At 40.6% G+C, this 15,524-nt stretch overlaps 1 protein-coding gene across 2 annotated transcripts in view; it reads left to right on the top strand.

The window, feature by feature from the left end:
* The first annotated feature begins 15 nt into the window (after positions 1 to 15).
* The window catches only part of lnx2a (ligand of numb-protein X 2a), a 113,265-nt gene continuing 97,756 nt past the window's right edge, over positions 16 to 15,524 (top strand). For both annotated transcript variants that reach the window (XM_063054241.1, XM_063054243.1), the window contains exon 1: positions 16 to 154. The gene's annotated coding sequence lies outside the window, so the exon portion shown is untranslated. The remainder of the gene's footprint in view (positions 155 to 15,524) is intronic.

The raw sequence follows: 15,524 nt of genomic DNA, 5'->3' as shown, positions 1-15,524 counted from the left end.
TTAGCCTGACTGGTAATTTTGTGCAAATCTTAAGGGTCGAATCGAAGTTCTCGACTGTAACTGTTCAATCTTATTGAAATATTTAGCTCCTTGCATGATTTTGTGCAATAATTTGAAGTATATCGTCCGCTGACGCAATTTACATTAACAGAAGGTAAATCGTTTATTTTTAAAAAGGTTCCCTGATGTTTATTTTGCAGTTGTTTGGCTCTTGACAGCAGAACCCGGGAGAGGGGATCGGTGCGAGAGGGGAAGCGAAGAGTCCTGTATTTCATGCGCACCCCCTCCTCCTAGCACACTTTTTTGTTGTTTTATTGTGGATGTATTCCGGTGGGTGAAATGTTTCTTTTCCGCAGACAGTGGATTTGACTAAGAAGCGAGTACAGATTTAAAGTACCACGCAATGTATGCTTCCTAGTCAGGGTTGATTTAATGGCATGTGAAGAAAGCCCCTTGGCTCCAATCTTCTGGAATGGGTGTAGCAACTGTTTTAATGTTAGCCTTTATTACGTCTGCATATATCGGTGTGGATTCGGAAGCATCTTATTAGTCTAGAAAACCCGTTAGCCCCGTTCTCACTCTCAAACCAAGCATAAAACGTAGACTGTGCAAGCAATCCTTTTTGGATGAAATCACTCCCATCATGACATTGGCCAGGGTCTTATGATGTGTACTTCACGTTAGCATGGTTGACATTTTCCTACTGCCAGTCGCGTATCTTAGGACAGAATGAGTAGTACCTTGTTTCCTGCGGGGGTGCAACTTCCAACCTTAGCTGAGCCCAAACAAAAAAAAAGTAGGAAAGTACCATTCTGAGATTAGTAACGAAATGTCTATTAAACTGACATTAATGTCGTGCAGTTTTGTTAGCCTCCGATTTCAGAGTTCAGTATCACTATTTACAGTTTTTCTATTCAACAACAAGGCTAGCTGCAAGCTGTGATTTCCGGGCCCTCAGTCATCTTGCCTTCGTGGTTGCGTGAGGTCAGTTTTAGTGTGAGATTTGATCAAGATCCGCACACGAATGCTTAGACACATGGGAGATCACTGTGATCACCTCTGCATCTTTCCCCTCACCTTTTATGTAACAGCCACGGGGAGAATTCATCCGCTTTGCAGCAAGGATGAGGCAGGTTTGACTTTTTGCTGAGGATATAATTGATTATGAGCGCAACAAAAAAAGAATGAAATCTAATTTCCACGCAATTATTTCTGCCGATCACCATATTGCTTTGTATACTGAACACACAGATCAAATATATTTTCTGTGCATTATTAACAATTAATTTATACCTGGAACAATAAAAAATATGTAACATTTTGCCTTTGAGTATGTCCCCATTTTTATTAATACTATTTTAATATAATTAATGTAAATTTGTATATTTTTCCCAGAACTGTTAATTTGCCCATTTGCTCTTGGTATTTTGATTTTCTGTATGATGAGCTTAGACTCAACTTTTTTGGACTTTGACTTTCTATTTTTATGACTTGCACACCTTCTAGCAGTGGACATCTGTTTGACATTGGGAAGTAAGTTTTGAAGTAAATTACTGGGCTGGCTCACATTGATATAAAAATATCTTATTCTGTGATTAGGAGCCATAATAAATTATGTAAGCACGCAGACATATTTGAAATGCGTTTGTATTTTGTTAGTTTGTCTTCTCCCAAATTGAAGGAATAATGTTTTAAATTTTAAATACAGTGGGAATTATTTTGGATTTTTGAACAAATGTAATATCTATTTTATTCCATGGTTCAACCATTTATTTATTTTGTTTTAAGTTTATGTGGCAGCGTGGTTAATAAAATAGTGAAGAAGGCATGCTTGCCTTCACAGGTCGGGCAGTATAATATATAGGAAGGATATGATTGTGCTGGAGAGAGTGCAGTTAGGGGAAGAAACTGGATAAAGCTGGACTTGTTTTCTCTCGGCGAAGGATGGTGAGAGGTGACCTGATAGAAAGTACATATTATTGAAGTCATATAAATAGCAGAGAATTAAACTTTCTTTCCTTTGGTAGGTTTAAGGTGAGAGCAAGAGGAGTTTAAATGGAAATGGGGGGGGCTAGTTTCGTTTTACAGAGTGGAGTGTACTGCCAGAGGAGGTGGTGAAATCAGATACAATTACCACGTTTAAGAGGAATTTCGACGGATGTTTAAAGGGCAATTCAGAGAAGGATATATAAAAGTTGCTGGTGAACGCAGCAGGCCAGGCAGCATCTTTAGGAAGAGGTACAGTCGACGTTTCGGGCCGAGACCCTTCATCAGGATGTCCTTCAATTATTAGATGACCTGACAAAAATATTTCTACCTTTGTGGATAATAAAACTGATTGTTTTTAGTGAGGAAGGTTGATTGCCAATCGTGAAAAGTTATTACAATGTTAAAAGGGTAACCATTTTACATCATGAGAAGTTATTATGTTAAAAGGGTCACCATTTTATAAATAACTAGAGTTGACTTCCTAAGGCAAATTTAATGAAATTATTTTGTAAATACAAGGGCTTTCTGGGAATCGTGTGAAGGTTAAGCATGTGATGATGTTATCACAAAGTAGTGGAAAGCATTCAGGATTTTCTGGTAAATTTAATTTAAAGCGAGAAAGCACTTTATTTTGGTGAGGAGGAAGGGTGTAGAAAACAGTGAATGTCTGTGATAGGAATCAGATCATTAAGTTTTTTCTCTCTCACAGCTATATTTAAGTAATCATTTTTTGAGTATTGTTACCAGACAATGTTGTCCTTTATTTTATTATATTGCTTCTGTTCTCTTCGCCCTCACCACCCACCTGAACTTAAAACATTTATTTTCTCACTTTGCTAGGTCTGATGAAGGGACCTTGTCATATCAACTCGGGTTTTCTCCCCGCGGACGCTGCTCGATGTACTGAGCGCTTCCAGCACCTTCTGCTTCTGTTAGTGATTTATGTTGATTCAATATTTATAAGGCATCTGTTATTTTGCACAAGTTGTCCTGTCTGTGCGTTATCAATCACATTCAGTGATTCAGTGTTATTTTTGCTATTTTTATAGAAAAGTTTGGCCTAAGATGTCAGACCTAATAGTGATCAAGGTTTTATCCATTTCTGCTTGTAATCTGCCTCACTGGATATGACATTATGTACAATTGACAACCTGATTTCTATTTTACATTCAAAATACTACTGTCCAAATTATGTCCTGTACCAAATTCCATACATAAGACATAGGAATAGAATTCCATTTGCCCCATCGAGTCTGCTCCACCATTCCATTATGGCAGATTTACTTTTTCTCTCCATTTTCCTGATTTCTCCCTGTAACCCTTGACACCCATACTAATCAAGAACCTATCAACCTCTGCTTTAAATATATCCATAGGTCGAGCTTAAAGTTAAAGCACACTTATTATCACAGTGTGTTTGCAGTATACAACCCTGAGATTCATCTTCCCTCAGGCAAACATGAAAAAGAGAACAAATGTGTTCAAACAGCACTCCATAGGGACCCAAACACGAGGAAATCTGCAGATGCTGGAAATTCAAACAACACACACAAAAAATGCTGGTGAGCACAGCAGGCCAGGCAGTATCTATAGGAAGAGGGTACAGTCGACGTTTCAGGCCGAGACCCTTCGTCAGGAGTAACTGAAATCTCTTCTTTTGTGATTAACCAGGACTGAATGTCGAATTTACATCTAGAACAGAGATGAGAAGGGAATTTCTTCAGCTCGCGGGTGGTGAATCTGTGGAATTCATTGCGACAGGCAGCTGTTGCGGCAAAATCTATATATCTATAATATATGATCTGTCAATATCTGAATTTTGTTGCATGTAACATCAGTCAGATTTTAAGTTAGTTGTTTATCAGTAGAAAAAGCCATCTCATCCTCCCTTCACAAAAAGTCTCCATCAGGAATTCCACTAGCAGACCTCAGCAAGTTCACCTTGCCACCTAAACAGCTAATCTTCTGTCCTGGTCTCACCTCTAACATAGATATTCCCTTCAGCCTATCAATCCCTACCTGCCACCTTCTCTGCAAATGAAACCATTTTCAAGTCTCTGTACCCATTCTGGCAAAGGTTCCTTGACCTGAAACATTAATTCTTTTTCTTTTGCCACGGATGCTGCCAGACTTACTGATTGTTTCAAGCACCTGTTTGTTTTTACCTTGACCTATGCTCACCTTTCTTTGCCAGCACTTCTCTCATTTCTTTCTAAAGTGCCTGTTATTTAGGATCTCTTCTTCAGTTCACCCACTAGGTCTACATTTTCAGAAACAGCAGAGAGAAGGCCTTTCTGTTCGTATAGCTATCCATGGTAGACGCTGTTGCATCAGGTGATGTGCAATAGAAAACTACAGTGGAGAGCCACACACGCAACACTTACATTGCTTGACCATCCATTCCCAATTTAGCTGGCGCTAAGCAGTTCCAAGGCCCATAAGTTATGGAAGCAACCATCATGTGCTGTTCTGAATAGCAAGGTATGAGTATGAGCAGGAGAAATTCTGCAGATGCTAGAAATCCAAAGCAGCACACATAAAATGTTGGAAGAACTCAGCAGGACTGGCACAATCTGTGGAAATGAATAGACAGTCGATGTTTCGGGCCGAGACCCTTCCTCGGGACATGAAGAAGGTACTCAAGATATGAGTTCTCTTTTAGTCATTTAGGTAATAATTAATTATATTTGTTGTATAGAGTGTAACTGTCCTGAATTAGGTCAACCTTTTTTTCTGAAACTAGACAACCAAGCCAAAGGAAGCAACACCCTTTCCTAGATAGGAACTTCAGTCTTCAGGTGCCAGTAGAAATGTTTTTTTTTTCTCTTTTAAGATGGGATAGCGTATCCAATCCAAAAATGCCTTGCATGGGTGATCAACTGGCTCCTGAATCTCTAGGTCATTTTCATCAAACCATTCGTAGTACTTTTGATGCTGAATGCACGAGTCTCTTTACAGATGTTAGTTATGTAGACTTTGGGCCAGGCTGAACCAATGGGCACTATGTAGCTTGTTTTGGGGTAATTAGGTTGTCTATGAGGAGCTGTTTGAAGATAGTTACTTTCATAGGGTCCTTGAGCTTTGTCCAACCAGTCAATCTATCTATAATTCTATAGCAGAATCACAATGTCATAATCACAACCTGCTCTTCCATCTATTTTTATCTTATTGACAAACTTAAAAACCTTACATTTCATTCCCACAGGTTATTAATGTAAATAGTAGGCAGTTGAGGGTCTAAAGCAATGCTTCTCAGTCCTTTTTAGGTACTAGCCCCTTGGTTCTTTGTCTACATCCCTAGCACCCCTCTCTCCCTTCTGGCCATTGCATAAAAAACTATAAAGAATTTTAAACACAAAATAATCTGCAGATGCTGCGGTCAAAGCAACACTCACAACACGCTGGAGGAACTCAGCAGGTCGGGCAGCATCCATGGAAAAGATCGGTCGACGTTTCGAGCCAGTCCTGACGAAGGGTTCCGGTTCGAAACGTCGACCGATCTTTTCCACGGATGCTGCCCGACCTGCTGAGTTCCTCCAGTGTGTTGTGAGTGTTATAAAGAATTTTAATTTGTGATGTACAGTGAAAGAAAATGGAAACAGCTAATTCAAAGTAATGACAAATAATTGCAAAAAATATTCTATCTATTTAAAGCTATAAATAAAATTATTACTTTAATTACAGTAAAAACAATTTCCACCAACAATTTTAGAGCATACATTAGTAGTCCAACTATTCACTACCTCATTGCTTTTTCCCCTTTCAATGAGATGGATGGGCTTTGTGCAGTGATATCAGCTTCTCAACATCAGGCTGAATGTAACTCAGGAGACTCAGTTACCCACGTTTAGTAATTTACAGTCTGTTTCATTGATTTTAATGAAGTTGGGCAACTGCACTGAAACCACGCTCCACGACATATGATGTTGGAAAGGAATAAAGTACATGTTGACCTTTTTCCACAGAGCATTGAATTGAATTGACTTTATTTCTTACATCCTTCACATTCATGAGGAGTAAAAACATTTACATTATGTCTCCATCTAAATGTGCAATGTGCATCCATAGTAATTTATAATAAATAGAACAGTCAATGTAATATAGAGTACACTCAAGTCAGAGAGTTCATCAGTCTGGCCTGGTGGAAGAAGCCGTCCCAGAGCCTGTTGGTCCTGGCTTTTATGCTGCAGTACCACTTCCCAGATGGTAGCAGCTGAAATAGATCATGGTTGGGATGGCTTGGGTCCCCAGTGATCCTACGGGCCCTTGTAAATGTCCTGAATCATGGGAAGTTCACAACTACAGATGCGCTGGGCTGTCTGCACCACCTTCTGCAGAGTCCTGCGAATAAGGGAGCTACAGTTCCCATACCAGCCAATGATGCAGCCAGTCAGCATGCTCTCAATTGTGCCCCTGTAGAAAGTTCGAGATTTATTTCTACAACCAAAAGTCTTGATATGAGTTTTTAGAACCTTGGCTTCAGTTTAGTCATTTTGTAGCGAGATCAGATCTTCCTCCATCCTTACTGTTAATTCCTCATTACAAGTGTTCAGAAATGGATTTATTACCCAATCTGGAATTTGGATCCAGAGAAGATCCTGAAATCTCTATGACTTGTCTTTATGCAGCTCACCCAGGTAGGCAAAGTATACTTGAAAATCAACATCTGGTATTCTTTCTTTCTTTCTCTTCCTACTCAGAAAGGTTCAGAAATTCGAAAAGGTCGTGACACCCAGTGTTGCACCTAATAGGGTTAACTTGGACAGAAATGTGGTAATGACTAATTTGACCTTAATAAGATTTATATTACCTCCTTTCAATTGAAGATCAATTTCATTAAACTGTGAATAATTCTGACAAATAACCAATGCTATGCCGAATGACTGAATGAAACATTCAAGTCTTCAAAGAAGCATATCAGTTTCTAAAAGCACATAAAAGTATCTCAGGCAGTTTTGTTTTGAGAACCATCTGCTTTCTGTGTGTAATAGGAAGTATTCAAGCTGTCCATTGTTCTCAATACAAAGCTCTTGAAATAGCTGAGAACTAAGAGCATGGGACTTGATTTTATTTACTGCTGTAATAACAATATTTAATGGTTTGTGCAGCTAATCACAAGTTTTTTTGTGACAAGATGCTGCCTGTGAAGTACACAGTGAATGACAAATATGTTAGGTACAGCTTTTTTCAAATAATTAAAAACCCATGGTGGTGCACTGTCATTGATGGTACCCCATTTGTTACACAAGCAAGGATGTTGATGAGTGGAATGTCCTTCTTGAAAAATAACCTGAAGTATTGACTTCCCCTTTCTATTTGTTTCTAGTCCCCTTGCAGATAACAGCTCTTAAACCATGCCTTCAAATTTTATGAAGCAAACACAACCAAGAAGCAAAGATTTGTTGCCCGGCAAAGTTGACTTATCCAATTGCAGAGCAAATTCTGTTGTCCTGAGTACATTGCACAACATGTCATCCACATCCTCGGACATTTCATCTATCCACCTTTGAACAGAGTTGTCACTGAGTAGAATCACTTTAATTATTGGGTCTAGTGACATGCAAAACCATATTCAGAATCTCCCTTGCTGCTTGTAGAGTTCGTTCTTCTCCAATTATACGGGGCTTTCCAGATTTAGCAATGAAATTTTGTATGAAGCACTCAAACTGACAGTGTTTTGTTGTGATGTGCTGGCAAACATGTTTTCAAGTGATTTCTGTTTCTGAAAGTTTTCACGAAGTGACTGAAATCAAGTCAAGTTCTTGCTTGTTTTACAAGATTGAATTCTCTTCAAGTGTTCAAGGAGCCTGGATTGGTTCATTGCTTATTTGAAAAAAAACCTTTTCACACAACAGACACATTGGCTGGTTGCTTGGTGCCTGAATAAATCCATATTCAGATACTCCACGATTATACTGTCTGTACTTTTTCGTTTGGTCTGCTTCTGCCATTTTCATTAGGGATTTATGACCATGGTCAATCACCTATTGTTTAAGTTCAGCCTCAATAAAGGGGAAATTTATGACTTCATCATAGCTCAGGCAAAACTTGACTCTCTGCCTGAAAGTACATAAAATGGTGCAGTGATATCTCAGTTGGACCATGGGCTAGAGAAATGCAGTCAGGACCAATATAATAGGCAGGTTCTGAACTTTACTCCATTGAGTGATATACCCTAATTCACAGGAATTGCGTCATTGCGTGATTAGAGTACGGGAATCATACTAACTAACATTACCACAGTAATGAAAGGGAATAATATGTGAATCAGGCCTGGAAATAACACAATTTCTTCAGTCCAGATTTCTCATGATATACCAAATATAGAAGTGTCACATATCTTTTCAACAACTGTAGTATGCTTCGAGCAAAGTCTAAGCAAACAGTGGGTTAGCAAGAGAAGCGATGATTATGTGATCGTTGTAATCAATTATGAGGCATTGAGGATCAAATGCTTATAATAAGTAATTAATTTCTTAAATTAAGCTTGTAATCCCTCAGCTTCCCCCCTTGCCCCCCTTTGAAACCTCCTCTGCCCCCAGGGGTGGGGGTGCACGATATCACTCACTTTGGGAACCACTGGTCTAAAGCCAATCCCCAAAATATTTCACCGTATAGATCCTCCAACATATAGGGGACCCATTTATTCCAATCCTTTTTTTTTATCTGTATGACAGCTAGTTTAAAATCTATGCTAAAACACTCCTTTCAATATATTAGGCTGTTAATTTATGCATCAGTTTTTTTATGTGGCACCTTGTCAAACGTCTTTTGAAAATGTAAATACACTTTATCTGTAGGTTCCCCTCTATCACTTCTGCCTTTCACAGCCTCAAACAATTTGAGAAAATTTTTCAAACACGATTTACCTTTCCTAAAACTGTGTTGACCTGGTTTGATTATATTTAGCTTTCCTAAATGATTAATTGATTTCCTCTTTGATTGCTGACTCTATAGATGTCATTTTGTTAACAATAGATGTTAAACTAACTAGCCTATAATTCCCTGTCTGCTTTTTTGAACAGGAAATCACTTTGGATGTTTTCTAATCAGTTGTCAACCTCCTGGAATTCAGTGAGGTTTGCAATTTTTCAACCAATGGGTCAAGTATCTCTTACAGCCTTTTGATAAAACCTTAGATATAGACCATCAGGTTCCAGCAATTTGTAAACCTTGCTTTCTGTGACGTCCTCCAATGTGATTGAAATGTTTTACAAGTTCTTCCCTGTTATTTAAAAGTAGTTCATATATTATCTTGGATGTATTTGCAGTGTCCTCCACAGTGATGAAAAAATAGATTTAATTTATGTGACATTTCTTTGTTTCCTCCCATTAATTCATTAGTCTCAATCTCTGGAGGTCTCACTTTTGGCCACCTTCCTCTTAGTGATAAATTCAAATATTTTGTTATTACATGCAAAATATCCCTCAAAAACAGTTTTCACTGTTATTGTAAGCTTTTTTAGTGCTGCTGGGTGTGCTGGTCTATGATAAAGGGTCTTGGCCCAAACTGTTGACTGTTCATTCCTCTGTATAGCTGGTGACTGATCTGCTGAGTTCCTCCAGCCACTTTGCACTCCAATCCCTACTCTTCAATTTAACGTTATCCGTTGCCTCCCTCATTAAACACTGATATGCTGGTTGAAGTTCGTGAGATGTTTGATGGCAATGCTCATCCCATGAAAAACAGCACAACTCCTCCCAGATGACCACATCTCCACCAGATGCACCAAGCTGCAGCTCCTCAGAGAACATGCTAAGGAACTGGAGCTGCAACTCGATGACCTTTGGTTCATACGAGAAACTGGGGAGGTGATAGATAGGAGCTATAGGGAGGTAGTTGCCCCTAGGTTGCAGGAGGCAGGTGAATAGGTGGCTGTCAGGAGAGGGAAGGGAAATAGGCAGCCGGTACAGGGTACCCCTGTGGCCATTCCCCACAATAACAAGTATACCATTTTGGAGACTGTTGGAAGGGATGACATACCAATGGGGAGCCGCAGTGACCAGGTCTCTGGCACTGAGTCTAGCAGTGTCGCTCAGAAGGGAAGGGGGCAGAGGAGGAATGCAGTGGTGATAGGAGTTAACATTCTTAGAGGAGGAGAGCCTTTGGACACGATAGAGTGATCCAGGTGGTATGTTGCCTCCCAGGGTCAGGGATGTCTGAGTCCGTACCAGTGCCACTTTAAAGGGGGAGGGTGTGCAGCCAGATGTCTTGGTGCATATTGGCACCAATTTAGAGAGCTAGGTAGAAAGCTAAAAAACAGAACCTCCAGGGTAAAAATCTCGATTGCTGCCTGTGCCATGTGCTGGTGAAGGATAATTTGGCAGATGAATGCATCCCACCTTCTTTAAAAGGGTAACACTCATAGCTGTGCCCAAGAAGAGAAGGGTGAGCTGACCATTTTCCAGTACTACTCACATCTATGGTGATTAAGTGTTTTGAGAAGGTGGTTATGGCTAGAATCAACTTCTGTCTTAGTAAGGACCTGGACCGACTGCAGTTTGCCTATCACCACAATAGGACTACAGTGCATGCAATCTCATTGGCTCTTCAGTCAGCCTTGGATCACCTGGACAATACTAATACTTGCTGTATGTCAGGCTGCTGTTTATTGACTACAGCTCAGTGTTTAATACAATCATTGCTACAGGTCTGATCAAAACCTGGTCCTCTGTAACTGGATCCTCGACTTCCTCACTGGAAGACCGCAGGCTGTGTGGATCAAAAATAATGTATCCATCTCACAGATATTTAACACTGGCACACCTCAGCACCTCAAGGATGTGTGCTTAGCACACTGCTCTACTTTTTCTACACTCATGACTGCATGACTAGGTACAGCTCAACTGCCATCTGTAAATTTGCTGATGACACAACTATTATTGGCAGAATTTTAGATGGTGACAAGAAGGCGTACAGGAGCGAGATTTATCAGCTAGTTGAGTGGTGTCACATCAATAACCTTGCGTTCGAGATCAGTAAGACCAAAGAATTGATTGTGGACTTCAGAGAGGGTAATTATGAGGGAACACACAGTAGTCCTCATACAGGGATCAGAAGAACAATTTCAAGTTCCTGCATGACAACTTCTCAGAGGATCTATCCTAGGCCCAACATACCAATGCAGTTACAAAGAAGGCACAACGTCAGCTATATTTCATTAGGAGTTTGAGGAGATTTGGTATGTGACCAAAGACACTCACAAATTTCTGTAGATGTACCGTAGAGAGCTTCTAACTGGCTGCATCACCGCCTGGTGTGGGGGTGGGTGGTGGGGTGAGGGGGAACTGCACAGTATCAAAATAAGCTGCAGAAAGTTCTAAACTCAATCGGCTCCATCATGGGCACTAGCCTCCCCAGCATTCATGACATCTCCAAGGAGCGATGCCTCAAAAAGGCGGCATCCATCATTGAGGACCCCCATCACCCTGGATATGCCCTCTAATCATTGATACCATCAGGGAGGAGGTGCAAAAGCATGAAAGCACACACTCGTACACACATACAGGAACATCAGCTTCCCCTCTGCCATCAGGTTTCTGAATGGACATTGAACCTATGAACACAACCTTACTTTTTGTTTGCACTACTAGTTCTGAGAAACTGGTGCAGGGAGCAGGATTTCAGATTTATGGATCATTGGGATCTCTTCTGGAAAAGATATGGCCTGTAAAACAGGGACAGGCCACACTTGAACCCAAGGGGGACCAATATCCTTGCGGGTAGGTTTGCTAGAGGTGCTAGGAAAGATTAAATCAATTTGGCAGGGGGAGTGGGAACTGGAGTGATAGGGCTGAGGATAAGAATGTTGGTTTAAAGCAGAGGTAGTGTATGGTGAGATTGTCAGGAAAGAAGGGCAGATATTAAGGCAAAATTGCAGTTAGTGAGATGGTTTCTAGTATAAAAGGGGGCAAAATTGAAATGGGTGACAAATACAGGACTGAAGGTTTTGCGACCTGGGCTGCTGAGTTCCTCCAGCATTTTGTGTGCATTGCTTGGATTTCCAGCATCTGCAGATTTTCTCTTGTTTGTGACAGTACTGAAGGTGTTATATTTGAATGCACGCAGTATATGAAATAAGGCAGATAATTTCCTAGCGCAGTTAGAGAATGGCATGTATGCCATTGTGGGTATAACGGAGTCATGGCTAGAAGACTATTGTAGTTGGGATTTAATATCCAAAGGTATACAATCTATTGAAAGAACAGTCAGCAAGGTAGCTCTGCTAGTGAAAAATGAAATCAAATCTTTAGAAAGAGCTGACATGGAATTGGAAGATGTAGAATCCTCGTGGGTAGAGTTAAGAAATTGCAAGAGTAAGGTGCTGATGGGAGTTATTTATACGCCTCTAAACAGTAGCCAAGATGTAGTCTACAGATAGAAAAAACATGTCCAAAAGGCAATATTATGTTCCTCATGATCATTTCAATATGCAGATAGATTGGGAAAATCAAGTTGATGTTGGATCCCAAGAGAGAAAGTTTGTGAAAAGCCTCCAGGTTGGCTTTTTGGAGCAGCTTGTGGTTGAGTCCACTAGGGAATCAACAGCTCTGAACTGAGTGTTGTGTAATGAACCAGATATAATTAGGGAGCTTAAGGTAAAGGAACCCTTAGGAAACAGTGATCATGATGTGAGAGAATTAGCCCTGCAATTTGAGATGGAGAAGCAAAAGTCAGATGTATCAGTATTATGGTGGAGTAAAAGGAATTGCAGAGGCCTGGGAGAGGAGTTGGCCAAAGTTGATTGGAAGGGAACACTAGCAGGGATGCTGGCAGAGCAGCAATGGCTGGATTTTTCTGGGAGCAGTTCAGAAGTGTGCAGGATAGATAGACCCCAAAGTAGAGAAAGTATTCTAAAGGCAGGATGACACGACCATGTCTGATAAGGGAAGTCAAAGCCAACATAAAAGCAAAAGAGAGGGCATATAATAGAGCACAAATTAGTGGGAAGGTTAACGATTGGGAAACTTTTCAATGCCAACAGAAGGCAACTAAAAAAAAACCATGGGGGTGTGGAAGAAGATGAAATATGAAGGTAAGCTAGCCAATAACATCAAAAATGATACAGAAAGTTTTTTCAGATATATAAAGATAAAAGAGAAGTGAGAGTAGATATTGGACTGTTGGAGAGATAATAATGGGAACAAGGCAATGGTGGGTGAACTGAGTAAGTACTGTGCACCAGTCTTTACTGTAGAAGGTACCAGTGGTATGCTGGAAGTTCAAGAATCTCAAGGGGCAGAAGTGAGTGCAGTTGCTGTTACTAGGGAGATGGTGCTTGGGAAACTGAAAGGTATGAAGTAGATAAGTCACCTGACTTGATAGACTACACCCCAAGGTTCTGAAAGAGGCAGCTGAAGAGACTGTGGAGGCATTAGTAAAGATCTTTCAAGAATCACTAGATTGTAGCATGGTTCTGGAGGACTAGAAAGTTACATATTTCATTCCACTCTTCAAGAAGGGAGGGAGGCAGAAGAAAGGAAATTAGCATGACCTCAGTGGTTGGGAAGATGTTGGAATTTATTGTTAAGGCTGCGGTTTTGGGGTATTTGGAGGCACATGACAAAATAGGCCAATGTGAGCATGGTTTGCTTAAGGGAAAATCTTGCCTGACAAATTTGTTAGAATTCTTTGAAGAAATAACAAGCAGGATAAACAAAGAAAAATCAGTGGATGATGTGTTCTTGGATTTTCAGAAGGTGTTTGATAAGGTGCAGCACATGAGGCAGCCGAACAAGATATGAGCCCAGTGTATTACAGGAAAGATGTTACATAGATAAATGTTGGCTGATTGGTAGGAGGCAAAGAGTGGGAATAAAGGGATCCTTTTCGGATTAGATGCCAGTGTCCAGTGGCTATGGAATCATTTCTTTTTACATTTTGTCAATCTGATGATGAAGTTGTTGGCTTTGTGGCCAAGTTTGCAGATGATATGAAGATAGGTGGGGGGGGGCAGGTAGTGTTGAGGAAGCAGAGGGGCTGCAGAAGGACTTAGATTAGGAGAATGGCCAAAGAGATGGCAGATAGAATACAGTGTTGGGAATTGTATGGTCATGCATTGTGGCAGAAGGAATAAAAGCATAGACTATCTTTTTAAACGGAGAAAATTCAAAAATCTGAGTTCAAAGAGATTTGGGAGTTCTCATGCAGGATTCCTGAAAAGTTTATTTCCAGGTTGAATCGGTAATGAGGAAGACGAATGCAATGTTAGCACTCTTTTCAACAGGACCAGAATATAAAAACAAGGATGTAATTCTGAGGTTGTATAAGGTACTGACGAAGCCTTAGTTTGAGTATCATGAGCAGTTTTAGGCCCCTTATTTGCTGACGTTGGAGAGGGTTCAGAGGAGATTCACGAGAATGATTGCGGGAATGAAAGGGTTATCATACGAGCAGCGCTTAAAGGTTTTCTTTAGCCAGACGGTAGTGAGTCTGTGGAATTCATTGTGACAGTTGGCTGTGGAGACCAGGTCACTGTGTGCATGTAAGGGGGAGGTTGATAGGTTCTTGATTAGTCAGGATGTGAAAGGTTATGGGGAGAAGGGAGGAGAATGGTGCTGAGAGGGGGAATAGATCAGCCACGATGAAATGGTGGAACAGACTCGATGGGCCAAATGGCCTAATTCTGCTCCTACGTCTTGTGGTCGTACATCCTTCAATACTGTATGAAGTATAATAGATCTGGCCCCTCCAGTATTATTAATATAATCTCCCTATCATTATATTCAAATTTGTACAAGCCCCCTGGTAATAAGCAATACTGTTCTGTTAGCTTTGCTAATTGCGGTAAATCTCTGATTATCCATCATCAGATTGTTCAACTGTCATTTTGCACACCAGGCTCAGATATGATGCTTCCTTTAACACATTAGGATCACGTTCCTATGCTTCCTTTTACACCCCCGGACCTTGTTCGTTGCACTCTCTTTAACCACTCCAGGGACAGTGTACAACTAATTGTCTGGAGTGTTGAAGTTATTGTAAGATTCTGGATCACAGGTCTTGAACACCACAGATTAAGCACTCAGCAGACAGCGAATCTTCTGGTTCTTCCAGGGCTTTAGGTTTGCGACAATCTGGTATTTGTTGCGTTTTCATTGGAACTCAGAAGAATGAAGGTTGACCTCATTGAAACCTATCGAATGGTGAAAGGCCTTGATAGAGTGAATGTGGAGAGGATATTTCTTATGGTGGGAGAGAACACAGGCTCAGAATAGACTGTTGTCCTTTTAGAATGGAGATGAGGAAGAATTTCTTTTAGCCAGAGAGTGGCAAATTGGTGGAAGCTGTGCAGGCCAAGTCTGTATGTATATTTAAGGCAGAGGTTGACAGATTCTTGATTGGCCAGGGCATGAAGGGATATGGAGAGAACGCAGGAGACTGGAGCTGAGAGGAAAATTGGATCGGCCATGATGAAATGGTGGAGCAGACTCGATGGACCACAGGGCCTGATTCTGTTCCTATATCTTGTGGCCTTTATGTTCTGAAAGGCACACACTCATTCACGCAACTGTAGATGAAATTGGTGATGGCT

This window comes from Mobula hypostoma, chromosome 7 (assembly GCF_963921235.1).
Source record: "Mobula hypostoma chromosome 7, sMobHyp1.1, whole genome shotgun sequence".
NCBI lineage: Eukaryota > Metazoa > Chordata > Chondrichthyes > Myliobatiformes > Myliobatidae > Mobula > Mobula hypostoma.
Note: the sequence above shows the minus strand (reverse complement) of the source record. Positions and strands in the feature narration are given on the sequence as shown.